The following is a 25,603-nucleotide window of genomic DNA, read 5'->3' as shown; positions in this document are numbered from 1 at the left end:
TTTAGTAGAGACAGGGTTTTACCATGTTACCCAGGATGGTCTTGATCTCCTGACCTCGTGATCTGCCTGCCTCGGCCTCCCAAAGTGCTGGGATTACAGGCGTGAGCCACCGCGCCCGGGCTCCTTTTTGTTTTTTTGTTTTTTTTTAAAGGACTTAGAGACCATTTGATTATATATAACAAGAATATTTTCTTCCTACTTATTTTTCACAAATTTGACCTCTATTCCTATAAACCCAAGCTTAATTTTAAAAAGCTAATCACATTCTGGCAAAACAATGAGACTCAGTAAAACCAAGTCTAATTTTTATGAAAATTCTAGCCAGTTCTTAAAATAGGGACCTTGGTAATGCTGCTTCCATGTCTTGTAGATTGGAGGCTCAAGGCAGCTTTCGCTCACCTCCTGATCATCTGTGACCATTTTCAAAAACAAATGAAGGCATCAACATTAACAGTCTACTTAGTGGTTCACTCTTCTCCCATGGAGAAGAACACTGATTGGAGGCAGCTTTGCAAGCTAGGAAAAGCAACAACGCCTTAATGTAGAGCTATGCTATGAGAATATTGTGTCACAAGTGGATGTAGTTCAGCCTCTGCAGAGTTGGCATGGGGGAACTGGTGCAGGAGTGAGTTAGGATGAAAGGGAAATAACATTAACAACCATCATTAGAGGCCAGGACTACTTACCTACAACTACATTATCTTGTAGAAGTCTCACCACAGTTCTATAGGTAGATACAATGTCTCATTCCACTTGACAGAGAAGTTATGCAACTTGCCTAAAGTCACACAGCTAATAAATGGCAGAGTGAGGATTTAAACCTTGCATGGACAATCACCAAAGCTGACATTCTTAACTGCTATGTTGTGGGGCTATGTGATCTGACTTAAAAAATGAAAGCAAACCACAATGGCATGTGTATAACTATGTAACAAAACTGCACGTTCTGCACATGTATCCAAGAACTTAAAGTATAATAAAAAAAAAATATAGATAAATAAAAAGAAGGTAACTACATATACACATCCCTCCACCCATCTGTACACAAAGCATACCACTCTGGACCTCGAGGAAAAATCCAGTAATATATCAATTCACAATATTTATCATTTACCAGGTACCCAGCACTATTTGAGGAAGAAATCAGATGCTGCCCTTAAAGAATTACTGATTTCTGCACTGGAGAGAGCAGAGGACAGAGAGCTAGGCATTCTGCACACAGTGTTGAGTGAATAGGCTAGTCTGATTATAGGCCCTGTTGGGTAGGAATTTCACTGGCTCTCTGATTCCTTAGACAATTTCCTTCCCTTTCTGGGCCTCACGGTCCTCACCTGTGAGATGGATGGGCTGTCCGTGAGGTCCTATGATTCAGTGCTCACTGACAGTCTGTGCTCTTTGCTTTCTGTATGACACCATTTCTGCACATCAAACCCTCACCCCTGGGCTTTCCCCTGATCTCCATGGCTTTGAGGACAACGAAGCCCCACATATTTCTTAGACACCCAGCTGTACTATGTGGAGTAGCTTTCTCTTATAAATGAGAATGAATTAAGATGAATTTCGTTTGGGGAATTGCTTTACACTTTAATCACACACTGCCCTCCCCTCTCTCACTGATTTTAGCCTCCCTATGGTTTCTCAAAGTTTGAGTCTCAACTTCCTACAGCGCTCAGTGCCTCATTCGCCACAAACTGCCATATTTCACCTGTGGCTGAGTGGAGAATTCATTTCATTTCACTGTTCAGTCTCAATAGCACAAGCATATATTCAGGGCTGACATATTTTCATTATGGAAAAGCAAAGCTCTCAAACAGACGCTGCCCATAGGGATTAATGAGGGGAATAATTATTTATTCTGCCGCTTGACATTTCGTGCAGAATAATTCCCAAGTTATTTTATACTTTAACAAATGGTTCACGAACAAAGGGACTTAGCACTTTGGATGAGCATTAAACTAGGATTTAGGAGCTGGCTAACATTAACCAATAGAAATGAAGCCACTTTCCAGAATCACATTTAATGTAAGGATACTACATAATGTCACAGCCAGCTGGCCACAGGAGATAGTCATTATTGACACCAGACAGCACCACCTGCCCTAGAAACCAACCACAACAATCACTCCTAGAGAACTCTAAGGATATCCTGTAGTCTCTTACCCCAACATAAAATCTCTGGCCTGTCTATGGATTCAGTCAACTGCCTTTGTTAGCATGAAATATCCTGGCCCATTTTTGGTCAAAAGCCCATGGCTTTTTGCCACATAAATAACACATAAACTCCCTCTACAATTTCTCTGTGTATGCAAAGCCTACCCCCATCACCCTTGACCTCCTTTTCCACGTTAATCTTTTTTCTCAATCTGCTTCACTTTTATCCTACATTCATTTCTCTGTTTCTGGAATGTCTCCTCTATTTCCCCACTTCAAGCCATATGCTTGGTGGAAGCATCTGCATCAGCACTGATATCTCCTAGGTGATATGTTAGCTGTCCCACATGGACCCCTCAATCATCGAAAAAGGCCACTTCTCTACACCCCACAAAAGCATAGCCTGGGCTTTTGGCTGGTTTGGATGCTCAATAAAAATTCTTTTTTAATGAAAAGAACTGAAATAGCCCAGGATCAATCATGGACTAGAACCTCCAGTAATATTCCAAGGCTCAGAAAAATTCCTGTGAACTCATCCACTCAACAAATATTTGTTTTGCCCCTATCTTTACTGTATTCATTGATGGGGTTTCCCCCGATCCTACAACCTGTGACATTCATAATAGAGAGAATTTCCCAATTCCAGGTCCATATCTGAGGGTACTGCAGTTGCTAGATCCAGGATACCCAGTATTGTTGCTTTTACTTCATTGTTCTGATCTGCAGCCTGTCTCCTTTGAGGTTCTCTGATGGCACTTGGGCCTGCCCCTTCTGAGCTGAGACTGAAGGAAAAGGGGGACATGACCTCTAAAACCCCACCCTCTCCAAGTTGCTCTCAGGTTATCTCAGGCCAGAAAACTCCCAGTGAGCCAGAATAAGGCCTAAACTCTTATGGACAAAACTCCTGTGGGTTCCCCAGGGAATTTGAACCTGGCTCCCTTCCCATCACCCAAGCTTATGACCAAGTGAGTTCTCCAAAGCACCTACTGGGTGCCAGGGCCAGCACAATCACTAGGTCCAGGATATTCAATGAGGAGTATGGGTAGTGATAAGAACCTGAGGTCATGGGGGCTAGATAATTCAAGTGACCTCAATGTTTGGTAACAGAACTGACAGGAAGCTCAGTATGTTTCAAAATATTGAATAAAATTAATGTACTTCACTGATAGCTCAACCGCCAAGATATAGATATAAATATAATGTCCCAATTAGTAGAGGGGAAAAAAACAACAAGCAAGCAAAACTCCACAAGGTTAAGCTAATTCTAGAGCTAGCTTTTGCCCCAGAGTATCTGCTAATCTTTTGGTGGTTTCTGTCTTTAATAGTTTGTGGGTTCAGGAGATAGTAGACAAAGCCTAGGCCATGGAAGTAAGTATACAGGTAAGCTCAGAAACTTCAGGGAAGCCAAGACCTTCAAAAGGCAATGATCTCAGTGAATGAATTTTTTTAAAAACAGGAAAATTGGGGTAGAGGAGTAGATATGCTGATCTTGGCCTTGGTGCCATATAAAATAGAATAAAAATAAAGAAAAAACATTTCCCATGAGAATTTTTAACACAATCTGCATTCATATGGGTTTGAGGGAAGAATTTATATTACCTATGTGGTCCAAAAACCCAAGAAGAAAATTGAATTTAATGTGTCCCCAGCAGAAGTAAACACAAATCTTCTCTGGGGAATAGCTGAAAAACTGATCCCAAATATAGTAAACATAAGATATAGAAAATATGGGGAAAAAATTTTAAAATATGAAATGTAAAGTGAGAAGGTCCAATATAAGTATAATTGAAGTTTCTGAAGAATACAGGAAGTAGGGTAAAATCAATATTTAAAGAGGTAATGGGTTACAGTTTTCCAAAATTAATGAAAGCCACCAATCCTTAGACCCAGGAAGCCCAATAAATTCCAATTAAAATAAATAAAAGTAAATTTATTTATAGACCTATCAGAGTCTGTAGCACATTAAAGACAAAGAAAAATCCTTAAAAGCAGCCAGAAATAGAAGGTGAATTACCTTTACCCTTTACAGAAATAACAATTAGATAGCTGGCTTTCAAACTTAAGTGGGCAGTAGAATCACTTGGAGGACTTTTAAAAACACATTTCTGAACCCCAACTACAAAGTTTGGGTTCAGCAAATCTGGAATAAGATTTTTAAAAGTTGCATTTCGAAAAAGCTCCAAAGTGATACTGATGCTGCTGGTCTAAGAACCACTTTTGAAAATCACTGAATTAGAGTGATATTTGCATTATAAAGAGCAATATTGGAAAACGAAAGACATTAGAATGACAAAAGACATTATCTGTAAAGTACCAAGTGAAAAATGTCACTGTCAATCTAGAATTGATACATGGGAAAACAAACTATCTTTCAAGAACATGGGCAAAATAAAGATATTGTTGGACAAAAATTGAGAGTTTAAAAAAGACTTTCACTGAAATAACTTCAAGAATATGTGCTTCAGGAGGAAGAAAAATTATTTCAGAAGGAAGATTCAAGATGGAAAAAGAAATAGGGAAGCAAACAAAATGGTAAATTTAAACCAATATTAATTATGGAAAACAAAAACATTACTTTCTAATCTGAAGGGCTGTAAAAATTAATTTAGAATGAACACTGTAGCATACAAAAGCATACAGATCAATATTGGGATGATCAGATCTAAAACAGATTCTTATTTTGTGTGAGAAAAAACAATACATTTATTACATTTAGACTCATGAAATTGTAAATATTAAAAATTTCACTTCATTCACTATAACAATGGTAACAATGTATAACACCAAATTAGTTAAGGGGAATGTATGGAATGAGAGGAAAAGAATAGTCCAAAGGAATTTGTGAAAATAAAAAAATGAGATAATAGAAAATCTTTACTTATTTTAATAAATATGAACCTTTATTTTTCTTTTAATATTTAATTCATTAAATAAGACATCTATTACACGTTAATATCAATACTTTATAAAAATAAGTATATATTTCAAAACAATAAACAATGAGAAGAATGGCAATGTTCTATACTGGTGCAAATCTCTTTTATGTCCAACTTAATAGAAGACAGCTGGATTGTCATATCTGTTTGTGCATTCAATCTGCTGCAATATGTTGTGTTGGTTGAAGTATATAAAGAGAATTCAACTTCACATAGATGTGAAGCTGAAGAAGGAAGAATCTTTTAGACTCTCTAAAAGAGTCTTTGTGGCCTCCAGGGGTCCTTGGATCACACTTTAACAATTACTACACTAAAAAGTTTCCAGTTACAAGACTGCAAACTAAACACGTGTACCAATCTTCTACATCCTATGCCAAACTGAAAGAAGTTACAGAAAATACATTAAAATAAAAATGTATGGCTGTACCAAAAAAAATTCAGTATAGGCTGAATGCAGTAGCTTATACCTGTAATCCCAGCACTTTAGGAGGAATGAGGCAGAAGATGACTTGAGGCCAGGAGGTTGAGGCTGCAGTCAGCCATGATCACACCACTGCACTCCAACTTAGGCAACAGAGTAAGACCCTGCCTCCCCCACACCCCATAAAGAAAAGAAAACTAAGTATGTGTGCGTCAGGGGACAGGGAAATTCCTTGAAGGAGAATTTTATCATAAACAATTGAAAATCTCATTTTTAAAAGTCCCATGCATTGAGGTGGTGGATGTCAGAACCTGAAGGTGATCCAGAAGCAACAAATAGGATGCTAAGTTGAGATACTCTAGGCAGATAAAATCTTGTGTATCACTCCTCAGGGCCCAGGCTGCAGCCATAGGGGTGGGGGTAGGGATGGAGGGTTGGTATATGCAGGTGGGAGCTGAAATCAAAGAGGCAGGACATTGCTTCCATGGCCAGGAGAAACATAGGGTGCTCAAGCACCAAATGCCAGCTACTACTCAACTCATTCAATCCACCCTTGCCCATTCTCACCAGATACATTTCATCCAAAATAGTAACACTGCTAAGGTCTCATAGTGTAGAAATACTGGATAGTGGAAAATTTAACAGGAAACTTCAAGCACCAAGGTGAACATACAATACAAAAATCATCAAATATAGGAGGAAATTTGACACCATGGAAGAAGCAAACTCAATCAATGGCAGAATTTATATCCAAAGACAAAGAATTAGTAATAGAAATAAGAATATGATTTTTAAAAAAGATAATTTACATACTTAGAAAATCTTTAAAATATATTACCTTCTTAGAATGAAAAATATAACTTAGAGGGGAAAAATTCTCAATAGATGTACTGAAACATCAAATAAACACTTAAAAGGAACAAATTAATTAGCTGGAAAATTGAGTAAGGAATTTTTCCAAAATACAGCCAAAGGAGTAATCAGGTGAAAAGAAGGAAAGTAAGTTAATAAATGTAAAGGAGAGATCTAAAAACTAACAAGTTTGTAACGGAAGTTCTGGAGAGAGTGAGAATTGATAAAGAAGGAATAGCAATGAGAGAAGAAAGAATAGCCAAGAACTAAAGACAGGCACAAGTCTTCAGTTTAAGAGACCACCAAGTGTCAAGCAAGATAACGTCAAGGATACATGTAAAACTCTAAAATATGCTGGAAACTCATAATAGCTACACATGAATAAATCAGATTGATGCAAGAGACTAGATATACAAACAGACAATGGCCAGGCCATATATAAAAATAGAACTCTGACCCACAATCCGCAGCAACCAGCTCAGGAAGTCAACCCATAATCTGTGGTAAACAGCCCAGGAAACCAGTCTGCTATTTCTAAGTCAGACTTGTAGGGTGTCAGATCTCTACTTCTAACAAAAATCCAGGAAGCTAAACAATAATACCTGTGATAATTATCCCCAAGCAGGACTTTATTAATAACTGACAGCTTTCCTAATTTTGTACCTACTTTTGTACAACAGAGGACCAATTAGGTAAAGTCAAATACTTACCACTAACCAACGAGATAGAATGCTCTGTTTCTCGTTAGCCTGCCCGCAGCTTCCCCATGCCAATAGCCTCCAGTAGGGCATACCTGAAGACTTCCCTTTTTTCACTATAAAGCTTTATCATTCCTCTGCCTGCCATTGAGCCTCTGCCAAGCACAAATAATGGTGGCTGACTCCCTTGCTATGGCAAGCTCTGAATAAACCATGCCTGGTTATTCTCATCTGGTTGGTCTTCATTCATTTCCATAGTTATTGTGGAGGCTCCACAGAGCGCCTGTCTGCACTGCGCACTGCACAGACCCCAGCCTTCATCCAGGTGCACTATTCACGAAGTCCCCTCGTGCCTTGCTGCTCATAGCTTATGAATTCTATGATGCCACACCCTGGGCATGAACTCTGCTCTCTTTGTGTTGAGTTTCTTGGCTATTTATTCTCAGGTGAGTCACTGGCTTTGTTATTGGTTCCTATTTGTTTGGCGCCCTTGTTTGAATCAGGCCATCTCTTTTCATCCCTCCCCACCCTTTTCTTTTTTTTTCTATTTTTTGTGTTATTGTTTTGTGTTGCGCTGTCTAAAAGTGTTACTTGTCAAAAGAAGGAGAATCCTAGGGCAGAACATGGGCAAAGGCCTTACTGGCCTGTTGTTCAAGCTGGCCTCACAGGCAGGGAAGTTTTCAGATCTTGTTGGACTGGTGTCCATTGGACAAACTTTGCTGTGGGTCGCCAATGAAACCAGATGAGGTTCTTCTTCCATCCTGAATTTGGCTCCTGAGAGCTTGGCTTTGATCCAGAAGGAATGTTATTTCTGGTTTTCCACCTGCCAGGGGCACAGACTATTGGGTCTATGTTCAGAGGCCGCCAACTGTCAGGTTGTGGACCTGAGACACGAAGTGCACAGCATTACATTCCAACCAACTATCACCAGCTCGTGTGGGGTCCTCTAAGTCTAAATTCTCTCCTGTATTTGGAAAAATCCCTGCTTCTTGTATGTAATCTGATTACAGTCCTAATTCTTGTGCCTCTCTCTCTAAATGGCATAACTTCAGAAGATGACTTAGGTCTTCAGTGCCACTCTGGGGAACACTGAATTTGAATAAAATAGTTGGAGAGGCACCTTAGAAAAGAAAGGGAATAAGATTCTACAAGCTCCATGGGTAGCATTTCTTTCTGTTTTTTTTTTTGTTTTGTTTTTGTTTTTTTTTTTGAGACAGTCTCGCTCTGTCACCCAGGCTGGAGTGCAGTGGCACGATCTTGGCTCACTGCAAGGGTAGCATTTCTTGATTGGTATTCAGGGACCTCCAAACAAAACTCTGAATTAAAAATTGCGTCACTAAAAAAGCCTCCAGCTAAAGCTAAAGGGCACCTTGACAAAGTTAAGCAAGAACAAACTAGACTTATTCCCCTAGTAAATCCTCCCCCCAGTCCTTATCCTCCAGTTGCTAGCTCTTCTAGAAACTGCCTCCCTTCCCATCGCCCAAGCTTATGACCAAATGAATTCTCCAAAGCACCCACTGGGTGATAGGGACAGCACAATCACTAGGTCCAGGATAATCAATGAGGAGTATGGGTAGTGATAAGAACCTCAGGTCAGGGGGGTCAGACAGTTCAAGGGACCTCAATGTCTTCCTCCTTATGCTGCTGATCTCTCTCCTTCCACACCTCCTACCTCTTCTTCCCTTTGTCTAGCCTCCCTACCTTTCCCAACAACTTTCCTAAAACCCCCCAATGCCAGTTGCCTATAAGGAGCCATTCCTCTCATGAGCCTGTCCTGCAGGCAACTGTGGAACTTAAGTCTTGGACCTGAGCTCATTCAAGAGCTGCAACTAAAGATTTCCCTAAACTCAAACAAGACCAGCAAATATTCATAGAATAATTTATAATTATTTTGGGCACATATGACCTAGGGTTACCTGACCTATATCAGCTTGTACACACATTGGCCCAAACCTCAGATACTAAATCCTAAATGGCAAAAGCTAATTGGGCTGACCCAGAAAGCAATCTACAGGATCCTTCTTTCCATAACAAACCTGAGGGTCAAAAACAGGCCAGAAAATTAGGTCAACGTCTCATAAAAAGCCATACCTGAAACATTCACAGTAAAAATTGATAGGACCACAATTCAATCATGCAAATAGGCACAAAAGATGAAACTATAGATTGCTCAAGATAGAGTAGGAAATACTTTCTGACATCTCTTGGGAACAAAGCAGCTCTTTCATCTCACTTTGTCGATGGAGTTAAACCTGACGTTAAAGTCCTAATGTGAAAGTAGACATTAGGATGGGAAACAGCCCCATTAGCTAAACTCTAATACCTGACAGAACATTTTGCCAGGGTTTTAGGACAAAAGTGAGACAATCTCTAAAGTAAATTGATGGGACTATAGATTAAACAGCTAGGTAGTCCATTCCCCAACCAAACACCTGCTGACAAGGACACTTGTAGATATTGTTAACAGAAGGAACACTGGAAAAAGATGAATCCATCTGATAAAAGAAAAACCAAGACAAAGAAACATCCCTCAATTTGGATCAATGAAGGCATTCCAAGGAATGAAAAAGCATTCAATATCTTGCCATACCCTCAAACACTCAAAGTAAATTAACTATGAATACAGTCATGCTAATCAATTCCTAGTTCAACTCATACAAAAAAAGATATGTGTGCCACTTTTTCTGCATTATACCTTGTTACCTTTCTTAACTTCTTCCTCAGAGTAAACTTACAACATATGTGGAAGGTATTTCAAATAACCCTCTGGTTTTCCCCATCTCCCAGTTCTTAACCTAACCCTTGTGTCTTTGACTGAAAAACATTCCTTCCTGCTCTGTGATACCACCCCTGCAAATTTAGTAGAATGGTTACTTTGCAAATGGAGCTGCAATGATTAAAAGCATGCCAGGAGGACTATTTCTTGAGGTTCCAGAGAACTCCTCTGTTCATGGTCAAGATGTGTCTGCTCTAGATATGCCATTGCTTCTCCCATTACATTTAATGCATGCCACAGAAAAGTGACACTGTATGGGCAAAAATTTTACTGATGTAGGCAAAATAATCAGAGCAGAACCTATAAAAAATACAGATAGAGTCTATCAAACCATTACATAAACTTCCCTAATATTCCTTGAACTCAGACACAGGTAAGGGATCAAACCTACAGTTGCAAGCCTTGTATCCCAAGGTCTTCTCATACCCCGCATTAGCCCTGTAACACTTCTGTCCTGTGAGTAAAGAACCCAAACAGATGACAATGTCAGTTTGCTTAAGACTTCAAGGCCATTGGCAAAATTGTTATTCCTCACTTTCCAGAAATACCCCAACACACACAACTCCTCCAGAAGCCACTTGCTTACCTGCAGTGAGCCTTTGCTCTGCCTTTTTCAGTGTGCCTGTAGACTAGAAGAGTCAATACCTTTTTGCCTTTTCCTGAGAAGGACAACATTCTATCTAGAAAGTCACACCTTAGAGGGTTGCTGAAGCCCTTTCCTACTTTTCCCAGGTCCTCAAACAAGAATTAAAAGATCTGGGAGTGGCTGGAAAAATGGCCAAATAGGAAAAGCTCTGCTCTGCAGCTCCCAGCGAGATCAGCGCAGAAGGCGGGTGATTTCTGCACTTCCAACTGAAGTACCTGGCACATCTCACTGGGACTGGTTAGACAGTGGGTGCAGCCCACAGAGGTGAGCAGAAGCAGAGTGGGGCATTGCCTCACCCAGGAAGCACAAACAGTTGAAGAACTCCCTCCCCTAGCCAAGGGAAGCTGTGAGAGACTGTGCTGTGAGGAACAGTGCACTCCGGCCTAGATACTATGCTTTTCCTATGGTCTTTGCAACCCACAGACCAGAAGATTCCCTCCGGTGCCTACACCACAAGGGCCCTGGTTTTAAAGCACAAAACTGGGCAGCGGTTTGGGCAGACACTGAGCTAAGTGCAGGATTTTCTTTTCACACCCCAGTAGTGACTGAATGCCAGCAAGACAGAACCATTCACTCCCCTGGAAAGGGAGCTGAAGCCAAAGAGCCAAGTGGTCTAGCTCAGTGGATCCCACCCCCTACAGAGCCCAGCACGCTAAGATCCACTGGCTTTTAATTCTTGCTGCTAGTACAGCAGTCTGAAGTCGACCTGGGATGCTGCACCCTGGTGGGGGGAGGGGCATCTGGCATTACTGAGGCTTGAGTAGGGGGTTTTCCCCTCAGTGTAAACAAAGCCTTAAGGAAGTTCGCACTCAGCGGAGCCCACTGCAGCTTGGCAAAGCTGCTATAGCCAGACTGCCTCTCTATATTCCTCTTCTTGGGGCAGGGAATCTCTGAAAGAAAGGCAGCAGCCCCAGTCAGGGGCTTATAGATAAAATGCCCATCTCCCTGGGACAGAGCACCTGGGGGCAGGGGCGGCTATAGGTTCAGCTTCAGCAGACTTAAATATTCCTGCCTGCCAGCTCTGAGGAGAGTGGCAGATCTCCCGGCACAGTGCTGGAGTTCTGCTCACGGACAGACTGCCTCCTCAAGTGGGTCCCTGACCCCTGTGCCTCCTGACTGGGAGACACAGCAGGGGTTGACAGACACCTCATACAGGAGTGCTCCGGCTGGCATCCAGCAGGTGCTCCTCGGGAATGAACCTTCCAGGGGAAGGAACAGGCAGCAATCTTTGCTGTTCTGCAGCCTCCACTGGTGATACCCAGGCAAACAGGGTCTGGAGTGGACCTCTGGCAAACTGCAGCAGACCTGCAGCAGAGGGGTCTGACTATTAGAAGGAAAACTAACAACCAGAAAGGAATAGTATCAACATCAACAAAAACGATGTCCACACCAAAACCGCATCTGAAGGTCACCAACATCAAACACCAAAGGTAGATAAATCCACAAAGATGGGGAGAAACCAGTGCAAAAAGACTGAAAATTGCAAAACAGAACACCTCTTCTCCAAAGGCTCACAACTCCTCACCAGCAAGGGAAAAAACTGGACAGAGAATGAGTTTGATGAATTGACAGAAGTAGGCTTCAGAAGGTAAATAATAACAAACTCCTCCCAGCTAAAGGAGCATCTTCTAACCCAATGCAAGGAAGCTAAGAACCTTGAAAAAAGGTTAGAGGAATTGCTAACTAGAATAACCAGTTTGGAGAAGAACATTAATGACCTGATGGAGCTGAAAAACACAGCACAAGAACCTCATGAAGCATACACAAGTATCAATAGCTGAATTAATCAAGCAGAAGAACGAATATCAGAGATTGCAGATCAACTTAATGAAATAAAGCATGAAGACAAGATTGGAGAAGAAGTAGTGAAAAGGAGTGAACAAAGCCTCCAAGAAATATGGGACTATGTGAAAAGACCAAACCTACATTTGATTGTTGTACCTGAAAGTGACAAGAAGAATGGAATCAAGGAGGAAAACACTCTTCAGGATATTATTCAGGAGAACTTCCCCAACCTATCAAGACAGGCCAACACTCAAATTCAGGAAATACAGAGAACACCACAAAGATCCTCCTCAAGAAGAGCAACCCAGAGACACATATTTGTCAGATTCACTGAGGTTGAAATGAAGGAAACAATGTTAAGGGCGGCCAGAGAGAAAGGTCAGGTTAAACACAAAGGGAAGTCCATCAGACTAACATCAGACTAACGGTGGATCTCTCTGCAGAAACCCTACATGCCAGAAGAGAGTGGGGGCCAATCTTCAACATTCTTAAAGAGAATTTTTAACCCAGAATTTTTTTTTAAATTTTATCATTATTATACTTTAAGTTTTAGGGTACATGTGCACAACGTGCAGGTTTGTTACATATGTATATGTGTGCCATGTTGGTGTGCTGCACCCATTAACTCATCATTTAGCATTAAGTATATCTCTTAATGCTATCCCTCCCCCCTCCCCCAACCCTACAACAGTCCCCGGTGTTTGATGTTCCCCTTCCTGTGTCCATGTGTTCTCATTGTTCAATTCCCACCTATGAGAGAACATGCAGTGTTTAGTTTTTTGTCCTTGTGATAGTTTGCTGAGAATGATGGTTTCTAGCTTCATCCATGTCCCTACAAAGGACATGAACTCATCATTTTTTATGGCTGCATAGTATTCCATGGTATATATGTGCCACATTTTCTTAATCCAGTCTATCATTCTTGGACATTTTGGTTGGTTCCAAGTCTTTGCTATTGTGAATAGTGCCACAATAAACATATGTGTGCATTTGTCTTTATAGCAGCATGATTTATAAATCTTTGGGTATATACCCAGTAATGGAATGGCTGGGTCAAATGGTATTTCTAGTTCTAGATCCCTGAGGAATCGCCGCACTGACTTCCACAATGGTTGAACTAGTTTACAGTCCCACCAACAGTGTAAAAGTGTTCCTATTTCTCCACATCCTCTCCAGCACCTGTTGTTTCCTGACTTTTTAATGATCACCATTCTAACTGGTGTGAGATGGTATCTCATTGTGGTTTTGATTTGCATTACAAGAAAAAAACAAACAACCCAATCAAAAAGTGGACAAAGGATATGAACAGACACTTCTCAAAAGAAGACATTTATGCAGCCAAAAAACACATGAAAAAATGCTCATCATCACTGGCCATCAGAGAAATGCAAATCAACCCAGAATTTCATATCCAGCCAAACTAAGCTTCATAAGTGAAGAAAAAATAAAATCCTTTACAGACAAGCAAATGCTGAGAGATTTTGTCACCACCAGGCCTGTCTTACAAGAAGCAATAAACATGGAAAGGAACAATTGGTGCCAGCAACTGCAAAAACATATAAAATTGTAAAGACCATTGACACTATGAAGAAACTACATGAAATAATGGGCAAAATAACCAGCTAGCATATAATGACAGAATCAAATTCACACATAACAATATTAGGCTTAAACGTAAATGGGCTAATGCCCCAACTAAAAGACACAGAGAGGCAAATTGGATAAAGAATCAAGACCTATCGGTGTGCTGTATTCAGGAGACCCATTTCACATGCAAAGACACACATAGGGTCAAAATAAAGAGGAAGATTTACCAAGCAAATGGAAAGAAAAAAAAAAAAAGCAGAGGTTGCAATCCTAGTCTCTCATAAAACAGACTTTAAATCAACAAACATCAAAAGAGACAAAGAAGGGCATTACATAATGGTAAAGGGATCAATGCAACAAGAAGAACTAACTATCCTAAATATATATTCACCCAATACAGAAGGAACCAGATTCATAAAGCAAGTTCTTAGAGACCTACAAAGAGACTTAGACTCCCACACAATAATAGTGGGAGACTTTAATACCTCACTGTCAATATTAGACAGATCAATGAGAAAATTAACAAGGATATCCAGGACTTGAACTCAGCTCTGGAATCAGCAGACCTACTAGACATCTGCAGAACTCTCCACTCCAAATCAAAAGAATATACATTCTTCTCAGCACTACATCACACTCACTCTAAAATTGACCAGATAATTGGAAGTAAAACACTCCTCAGCAAATGCAAAAGAACGGAAATCATAACAGTCTCTTAGACCACAGTGCAATCAAATTAAAATTCAAGATTAAGAAACTGCACAAATACATGGAAACTGAACAACCTGCTTCTGAATGACTACTGGGTAAATAACGAAATTAAGGCAGAAATAAATAAGTTATTGGAAACCAATGAGAACAAAGACACAACATACCAGAATCTCTGGGACATAGCTAAAGCAGTGTGTAGAGGGAAATTTATAGCATTAAATTCCCACAAGACAAATCAAGAAAGTTCTAAAATCGACATCGACACCCTAGCATCACAATTAAAAGAACTAGAGAAGCAAGAGCAAACAAACTCAAAAGCTAGCAGAAGACAAGAAATAACTAAGATCAGAGCAGAACTGAAGGAAATAAATACACCAAAAACCCTTAAAAAAAAAAATGAATCCAGGAGCTGGTTTTTTGAAAGGATCAACAAAATAGACAGCTAGCCAGATTAATAAAGAAGAAGAAAGAGAAGAATCAAGTAGATGCAACAAAAAATAATAAAGGGGATATTACCACTGATTCCACAGAAATAAGAACTACTGTCAGAGAATACTATAAGCACCTCTATGCAAATAAACCAGAAAATCTAGAAGAAATGGATAAATTCCTGGAAACACACATTCTCCCAAGTCTAAACCAGGAGGAAGTCGAATCCGTGAATAACAAAAAGAAGTTCTGAAATTGAGGCAGTAATTAATAGCCTACCAACCAAAAAAAGTCCAGAACCAGATGATTCACAGCCGAATTCTACCAGAGGTACAAAGAGGAGCTTGTATCATTTCTTCTAAAACTATTACAAACAATAGAAAACAGGGACTCCTTCCTAACTCATTTTATGAGGACAGCATCATCCTGATACCAAAACCTGGCAGAGACACAACAAAAAAGAAAATTTCAGGCCAATATCCTTGATGAACATTGATGTGAAAATCCTCAATAAAATAATGGCAAACTGAATCCAGCAGCACATCAAAAAGCTTATCCACCATGATCAAGTTGTCTTCATCCATGGGATGCAAGGCTGGTTCAACATACGCAAATTAATAAATGTAATCCATCACATAAACAGACCCAATGACAAAAACCACATGATTATCTCAATAGATACAGAAGAGACTTTTGATAAAATTTAACACCCTTCATGCTAAAACCTCTCAATCAACTAGGTATTGATAGAACATATCTCAAAATAATAAGAGCTATTTATGACAAACCCACAGCCAATATCATACAGAATGGGCAAAAACTGGAAACATTCCTTTTGAACACTGGCACAAGACAGGGATGCCTTCTCTCACCACTCCTATTCAACATAGTATTGGAAGTTCTGGCCAGGCAATCAGGCAAGAGAAAGAAATAAAGTGTATTCAGATAGGAAGAGAAGAAGTCAAATTGTCTGTTTGCAGATGACGTGATTGTATATTTAGAAAACCCCATTGTCTCAGCCCCAAATCTCCTTAAGGTGATAAGCAACTTCAGCAAAGTCTCAGGATACAAAATCAACGTGCAAAAATCACAAGCATTTCTACACACCAGTAATAGACAAACAGCCAAATGATGAGTGAACTCCCATTCACAATTGCTACAAAGAGAATAAAATACCTAGGAATACAACTTACAAGGGATGTGAAGGACCTCTTCAAGGAGAACTACAAACCACTGCTCAACGAAATAAGAGAGGACACAAACAAATGGAAAAACATTCCATCCTCATGAATAGGAAGAATCAATATCATGAAAATGGCCATACTGTCTGAAGTAATTTATAGATTCAATGCTATTCCCATCCAGCTACCATTGACTTTCTTCACAGAATTAGAAAAAACTACTTTAAATTTCACATGGAACCAAAAAAGAGCCCACATAGCCAAGAAAATCCTAAGCAAAAAGAACAAAGCTGGAGGCATCACACTACCTGACTTCAAACTATATTACAAGGCTACAGTAATCAAAACAGCATGGTACTGGTACCAAAACAGATATACAGACCACAGAGCAGAGGCCTCAGAAATAACACCACACATCTACAACCATCTGATCTTTGACAAATCTAATAAAAACAAACACTAGGGAAGGATGCCCTATTTAATAAATGGTGTTGGGAAAACTGGCTAGCCATATGCAGAACACTAAAACTGGACCCCTTCCTTACACCTTATACAAAAATTAACTCAAGATGGATTAAAGACTTAAACGTAAGACCTAAAACCATAAAAACCCTAGAAGAAAACCTAGGCAGTACCATTCAAGACATAGGCATGGGCAAAGACTTCATGACTAAAACACCAAAAGCAATTGAAACAAAAGCCAAAATTAACAAATGGGATCTAATGAAATGAAAGAGCTTCTACATAGCAAAATAAACTATCATCATCATGAAGAGGCAACCCACAGAATGGGAGAAAATGTTTGCAATCTATCCATCTGACAAAGAGCTAATATCCAGAATCTACAAAGAACTTAAGCAAATTTACAAGAGATAAACAACACCATCAAAAAGCGTGTGAAGGATATGAAGAGACAACTTCTCAGAAGACAACATTTATGTGAACAACAAACATGAAAAACAGCTCATCATCACTGGTCATTAGAGAAATGCAAATCAAAACCATAATGAGACACCCTCTCATGCCAGTTAAAATGGTGAACATTAAAAAGTCAGGAAACAATAGATTCTGGAGAGGATGTGGAGTAATAGAAATGCTTTTACACAAATGGTGGGAGTGTAAATTAGTTCAACCATTGTGGAAGACAGTGTGGTGATTCCTCAAGGATCTAGAACCAGAAATGCCATTTGACCCAGCAATCCCATTACTGGGTATATACCCAAAGCATTATAAATCATTCTAATATAAAGATACATGCACATGTGTGTTTATTCCCACACTATTCACAATATCAAAGACTTGGAGACAATCCAAATGACCATCAATGATAGACTGGATAAAGAAAATGTCAGGGATGGAGCCAAGATGGCGGAATAGGAACAGCTCCAGTCTACAGCTCCCAGTGTGAGCAATGCAGAAGACGGGTGATTTCTGCATTTCCAGCTGAGGTATCGGGTTCATCTCACTGGGGAGTGTCGGACAGTGGGTGCAGTGCACCGAGTGTGAGCTGAAGCATGGCGAGGCATTACCTCACCCGGGAAGTGCAAGGGATCAAGGAATTCCCTTTCCTAGTCAAAGAAAGGGGTGACACATGGCACCTGGGAAATCAGGTCACTCCCACCCTAATACTGAGCTCTTCCAACGGTCTTAGCAAACAGCACACCAAGAGATTATATCATGCGCCTTGCTCAGAGGGTCCTACGCCCACAGAGCCTCACTCATTGCTAGCACAGCAGTCTGAGATCAAACTGCAAGGTGGCAGCGAGGCTGGGGGAGGGGCGCATGCCACCGAGGCTTGAGTAGGTAAACAAAGAAACAAAGTGGCTGGGAAGCTCAAACTGGGTGGAGCCCACCACAGCTCAAGGAGGCCTGCCTGCCCCTGTAGACTCCACCTCTGGGGGCAGGGCATAGCCAAACAAAATGCAGCAGAAACCTCTGCAGACTTAAATGTCCCTGTATGACAGCTTTGAAGAGAGTAGTGGTTCTCCCAGCACGCAACTGGAGATCTGAGAACAGACTGCCTCCTCAAGTGGATCCCTGATCCCCGAGTAGCCTAACTGGGAGGCACCCCCCAGTAGGGGTGGACTGATACCTCACACAGCCAGGTACTCCTCTGAGACAAAACTTCCAGAGGAACGATCAGGCAGCAACATTTGCTGTTCACCAATATCCGCTATTCTGCAGCCTCCACTGCTGATACCCAGGCAAACAGGGTCTGGAGTGGACCTCCAGCAAACGCCAACAGACCTGCAGCTGAGGGTCCTGACTGTTAGAAGGGAAACTAACAAACAGAAAGGACATCCACACCAAAACCCCATCTGTTCATGACTATCATCAAAGACCAAAGGTAGATAAAACCACAAAGATGGGGAAAAAACAGAGCAGAAAATCCAGAAACTCTAAAAATCAGAGTGCCTCTCCTCCTCCAAAGGAACACAGCTCCTCACCAGCAACGGAACAAAGCTGGACAGAGAATGACTTTGATGAGTTGAGAGAAGAAGTCTTCAGACGATCAAACTACTCTAAGCTAAAGGTGGAAGTTCAAACCCATGGAAAGAAGTTAAACACCTTGAAAAAAAATTAGACGAATGGCTAACTAGAATAACTAATGCAGAGAAGTCCTTAAAGGACCTGATGGAGCTGAAAACCACAGCACGGGAACTACATGACAAATGCACAAGCCTCAGTAGCTGATTTGATCAACTGGAAGAAAGGATATCAGTGATGGAAGATCAAATGAATGAAATGAAGCAAGAAGAGAAGTTTAGAGAAAAAAGAATAAAAAGAAATGAACAAAGCCTCCAAGAAATATGGGACTATGTGGAAAGACCAAGTCTACGTCTGATTGGTGTACCTGAAAGTGATAGGGAGAATGGAACCAAGTTGGAAAACACTCTGCAGGATATTATCCAGGAGAACTTCCCCAATCTAGCAAGACAGGCCAACATTCAAATTCAGGAAATACAGAGAATGCCATAAAAATACTCCTCAAGAACAGCAACTCCAAGACACAATTGTCAGATTCACCAAAGTTGAAATGAAGGAAAAAATGTTAAGGGCAGCCAGAGAGAAAGGTTGGGTTACCCACAAATGGAAGCCCATCAGACTAACAGCAGATCTCTTGGCAGAAACCCTACATGCCAGAAGAGAGTGGGGGCCAATAGTCAACATTCTGAAAGAAAAGAATTTTCAACCCAGAATTTAATATCCAACCAAACTAAGCTTCATAAGTGAAGGAGAAATAAAATACTTTACAGACAAGCAAATGCTAAGAGATTTTGTCACCACCAGGCCTGCCCTAAAAGAGCTCCTGAAAGAAGCACTAAACATGGAAAAGAACAACCAGTACCAGCCACTGCAAAAACATGCCAAATTGTGGCTAGGAAGAAACTGCATCAACTAACGAGCAAAATAAACAGCTAACATCATAATGACAGGATTAAATTCACACATAACAATATTAACCTTAAATGTAAATGGGCTAAATGCTCCAATTAAAAGACACAGAATGGCAAATTGGATAAAGAGTCAAGACCCATTAGTGTGCTATATTCAGGAAACCCATTTCATGAGCAGAGACATACATAGGCTCAAAATAAAGGGATGGAGGAAGATCTACCAAGAAAACGGAAAACAAAAAAGGCAAGGGTTGCAATCCTAGTCTCTCATAAAACAGACTTTAAACAAACAAAGATCAAGAGACAAAGAAGGCCATTACATAATGGTAAAGGGATCAATTCAACAAGAAGAGCTAACTATTCTAAATATATATGCACCGAATACAGCAGCACCCACATTCATAAACCAAGTTCTTAGAGACCTACAAAGAGACTTATACTCCCACACAATAATAATGGGAGACTTTAACACTCCACTGTCAACATTAGACAGATCAACGAGACAGAAAGTTAACAAGGATATCCAGGAACTGAATTCAGCTCTGCACCAAGTGGACCTAATAGACATCTACAGAACTCTGAACCCCAAATCAACAGAATATACATTTTTTTCAGCACCACACCACACCTATTCCAAAATTGACCACATAGTTGGAAGTAAAGCAATCCTCAGCAAATGTAAAAGAACAGAAATTATAACAAACTGTCTCTCAGACCACAGTGCAATCAAACTAGAACTCAGGATTAAGAAACTCACTCAAAATTGCTCAACTACACGGAAACTGAACAATCTGCTCCTGAATGACTACTGGGTACATAATGAAATGAAGGCAGAAATAAAGATGTTCTTTGAAACCAACGAGAACAAAGACACAACATACCAGAATCTGTGGGACACATTCAAAGCAGTGTGTAGAGGGAAATTTATAGCACTAAATGCCCACAAGAGAAAGCAGGAAAGATCTAAAATTAACATCCTAACATCACAATTAAAAGAACTAGAGAAGCAAGAGCAAACACAATCAAAAGCTAGCAGAAAGCAAGAAATAACTATGATCAGAGCAGAACTGAAGGAAATAAAGACACAAAAAACCCTTCAAAAACTCAATGAATCCAGGAGCTGGTTTTTTGAAAAGATCAACAAAATTGATAGACCACTAGCAAGACTAATAAAAATGAAAAGAGAGAAGAATCAAATAGATGCAATAAAAAATAAGAAAGCAGATATCACCACCCATCCCACAAAAATACAAACTACCATCAGAGAATACTATAAACACCTCTACGCAAATAAACTAGAAAATCTAGAAGAAATGGATAAATTCCTGGACACATACACCCTCCTCCCAAGACTAAACCAGGAAGAAGTTGAATCTCTGAATAGACCAATAACAGGCTCTGAATTTGAGGCAATAATTAATAGCTTACCAACCAAAAAAAGTCCAGGACCAGATGGATTCACAGCCAAATTCTACCAGAGGTACAAGGAGGAGCTGGTACCATTCCTTCTGAAACTATTCCAATCAATAGAAAAAGAGGGAATCCTCCCTAACTCATTTGATGAGGCCAGCATCATCCTGATACCAAAGCCTGGCAGAGACACAACAAAAAAAGAGAATTTTAGACTAATATCCCTGATGAACATCGATGCAAAAATCCTCAATAAAATACTGGCAAACTGAATCCAGCAGCCCATCAAAAAGCTTATCCACCATGATCAAGTGGGCTTCATCCCTGGGATGCAAGGCTGGTTCAATATACACAAATCAATACACATAATCCAGCATAGAAACAGAACCAAAGACAAAAACCACATGATTATCTCAATAGATGCAGAAAAGGCCTTTGACAAAATTCAACAATGCTTCATGCTAAAAACCCTTAATAAATTAGGTATTGATGGGATGTGTCTCAAAATAATAAGAGCTATCTATGACAAACCCACAGCCAATATCATACTGAATGGGCAAAAACTGGAAGCATTCCCTTTGAAAACTGGCACAAGACAGGGATGCCTTCTCTCACCACTCCTATTCAACATAGTGTTGGAAGTTCTGGCCAGGGCAATCAGGCAGGAGAAGGAAATAAAGGGTATTCAATTAGGAAAAGAGGAAGTCAAATTGTCCCTGTTTGCAGATGACATGATTGTGTATCTAGAAAACCCCATTGTCTCAGCCCAAAATCTCCTTAAGCTGATAGGCAACTTCAGCAAAGTCTCAGGATACAAAATCAATGTGCAAAAATCACAAGCATTCTTATACACCAATAACAGACAAACAGAGAGCCAAATCATGAGTGAACTCCCATTCACAATTGCTTCAAAGAGAATAAAATACCTAGGAATCCAACTTACAAGGGATGTGAAGGACCTCTTCAAGGAGAACAACAGACCACTGCTCAATGAAATAAAAGAGGATACAAACAAATGGAAGAACATTCCATGCTCATAGGTAGGAAGAATCAATATCATAAAAATGGCCATACTGCCCAAGGTAATTTATAGATTTAATGCCATCCCCATCAAGTTACCAATGACTTTCTTCACAGAATTGGAAAAAACTACTTTAAAGTTCATATGGAACCAAAAAAGAGCCTGCATTGCCAAGTCAATCCTAAGCCAAAAGAACAAAGCTGGAGGCATCACGCTACCTGACTTCAAACTATACTACAAGGCCACAGTAACCAAAACAGCATGGTGCTGGTACCAAAACAGAGATATAGACCAATGGAACGGAACAGAGCCCTCAGAAATAATGCCGCATATTTACAACTATTTGATCTTTGACGAACCTGACAAAAACAAAAAATGGGGAAAGGATTCCCTATTTAATAAATGGTGCTGGGAAAACTGGCTAGCCATATGTAGAAAGCTGAAACTGGATCCCTTCCTTACACCTTATACAAAAATTAATTCAAGATGGATTAAAGACTTAAATGTTAGACCTAAAACCATAAAAACCCTAGAAGAAAACCTAGGCAATACCATTCAGGACATAGGCATGGGCAAGGACTTCATGTCTAAAACACCAAAAGCAATGGCAACAAAAGCCAAAATTGACAAATGGGATCTAATTAAACTAAAGAGCTTCTGCACAGCAAAAGAAACTACCATCAGAGTGAACAGGCAACCTACAGAATGGGAGAAAATTTTTGCAATCTACTCATCTGACAAAGGGCTAATATCCAGAATCTACAATGAACTCCACCAAATTTACAAGAAAAAAGCAAACAACCCCATCAGAAAGTGGGCGAAGGATATGAACAGACACTTCTCAAAAGAAGACATTTATGCAGCCAAAAGACACATGAAAAAATGCTCATCATCACTGGCCATCAGAGAAATGCAAATCAAAACCACAATGAGATACCATCTCACACCAGTTAGAATGGCGGTCATTAAAAAGTCAGGAAACAACAGGTGCTGGAGAGGATGTGGAGAAATAGAAACACTTTTACACTGTTGGTGGGACTGTAAACTAGTTCAACCATTGTGGAAGTCAGTGTGGCGATTCCTCAGGGATCTAGAACTAGAAATACCATTTGACCCAGCCATTCCATTACTGGGTATATACCCAAAGGATTATAAATCATGTTGCTATAAAGACACATGCACACATATGTTTATTGCGGCACTATTCACAATAGCAAAGACTTGGAACCAACCGAAATGTCCAAGAATGATAGACTGGATTAAGAAAATGTGGCACATATAGACCATGGAATACTATGCAGCCATAAAAAATGATGAATGAGTTCATGTCTTTTGTAGAGACATGGATGAAGCTAGAAACCATCTTTCTCAGCAAACTATCACAAGGACAAAAAACCAAACACTGCATGTTCTCTCATAGGTGGGAATTGAACAATGAGAACACATGGACACAGGATGGGGAACATCGCACACCAGGGCCTGTTGTTTGGTTGGGGGAGGGGGGAGGGATAGCATTAGGAGATATACCTAATGCTAAATGACTAGTTAATGGGTGAAGCACACCAACATGGCACATGTATACATATGTAACAAACCTGCACATTGTGCACATGTACCCTAAAACTTAAAGTATAATTTAAAAAAAAAGAAAGCAAATGTGGCACATATACATAATGGAATACTATGCAGCCATAAAAAGGACGAGTTTGTGTCCTTTGCGGGGACATGGATGTAGCTGGAAATCATCAGTCTCAGCAAACTAACACAGGAACAAAAAACCAAACACTACATGTTCTCACTCATAAGTGGGAGTTGAACAATGAGAACACATGGATCCATGGAGATCATCACACACCAGGGTCTGTCAGGGAGTGGGGGAGGGATAGCATTAGGAGAAATATCTAATGTAGATGATGGGTTGATGGGTGCCACAAACCACCATGGTACGTGTATACCTATGTAACAAACCTGTACATTCTGCAACATATATCCCAGAATTTCAAGTTTCATAAAAAAAAAATAAAAAAGATCTAAATTTATCTTGTGATTCAGTTCTAATATGCTATGTAGTTGATCTCATACTCTTTTTTGAGAACAAGTAAGACTATAAAAAAGATTCCATTTACTTGCTCTCAGTCTTAGAAAATGGACTTAAAGTTTCAAAAGATAAATTACCATTTTTCCTGAATAGTTTATCGAATATGGCACAAGAGGGGAAAAACTGTTAGACTGAAGGCTCTTCAAACATGCCCTAGATCTCTTAGAAACTACAATAGAAAGAATCTGTAGGTTTAAGTGGATATTGCAGACAATGGGTTCCAAATTTTTCTGAGATTGCAAAACCTTTTTACGAATAAATCCTCAGGAACAGACTTCTGCTCTGAAAGTCCAAATGGGAGCAGGACTTCTGGCACCTGAAGGTTTTTCAATTGCCTCCTTGTCTAGGTATCTCTAACTAAAACAACAACAACAACAACAACAACAAAAACCAAAAAACATTTCATCTATTTGCATATGAGTGATTGGGACATGCCCTTTGGGTTTTAACTGCATCATCAGTAGACCCAGGGGCAAAGGTTCATCCTCCTTGTCTGAGGACCACAGCTGCAAACTTGGTGATGTTTCTGCTGAACTGGTTTTGGCTCCCTACTTGACCTCAGGGTTCCTCACACAGTACAGACATTACTGAGGACACCAGCACTTTTCAGCCATCTGATTAACCTCTTATGAGATGCTATTACTCCCTGCCTCTCACATGGGTTATTCACCACAACAAAACCTAAACCCTGTCACTCTCCTGCCCTACAAGAAGATGGGGAGCTGAACCTCAGGATTATCTTTTCTTAATTAGGGAACCCTCGGTACCACAGTCAGATTTAACAGAGACTCATATTGAGAACCATGACCTCATAATATTTGTTATGGATCATACCTCAAAATGTTAGTAGTGGAAGGTATCCGAGTCACAAGGCACCAAAATATGTTAATAGTGGCAAATGGGTACTGGTCTGCAGTAACCTCAGTTCTTGCCTCCTCAGAAGAAAGAATTTGACTTTGGGGCTTAAGGCCGGAGAGACTGAGGAAAGTTTTAGAGCAGGAGAGAACATTTATTTAAAAACCTTAGAATAGGAATGAAAGGAAGGAAAGTACACTTGGAAGAGAGCCAAGTGGGCAACTTGAAAGACAAGTGCACAGTTTGACCTTTTTGACTTGGGGTTTCATATGTTGGCATACTTCCGGGTCTTGTGTCACTTCTCCCAACTCCTTAGATCTTATTGGGAAGCTGCGAATCACCAGTTTCAGGTATTTTCTATTAGGAGACTGTCTTTCCCTAGTGCCAGCTGGGATCAATTATTTCCTTAGCGAGACAGTTAACACTGCCTGACCATCACTGGATGGTCACCTGACACTACTGGAGTGTGTGTTGGGTGGTGGGGAGCTCTTTTATGCCCTGCTCATACCTGACTAGCTACTTACTGTAACAAAAACTGAATCTGGCGGTTATCGAGCAAGATATTCCATCACTAATCCAAGCTCTCCTTTAGAATACAGTCCTCTGTCTGAGGAAAAGGCATCCCAGGTGGCAGAATTTATTGCACCT

The sequence above is a fragment of the Pongo pygmaeus genome, chromosome 4 (assembly GCF_028885625.2).
Source record: "Pongo pygmaeus isolate AG05252 chromosome 4, NHGRI_mPonPyg2-v2.0_pri, whole genome shotgun sequence".
Taxonomy (NCBI): domain Eukaryota; kingdom Metazoa; phylum Chordata; class Mammalia; order Primates; family Hominidae; genus Pongo; species Pongo pygmaeus.
Note: the sequence above shows the minus strand (reverse complement) of the source record.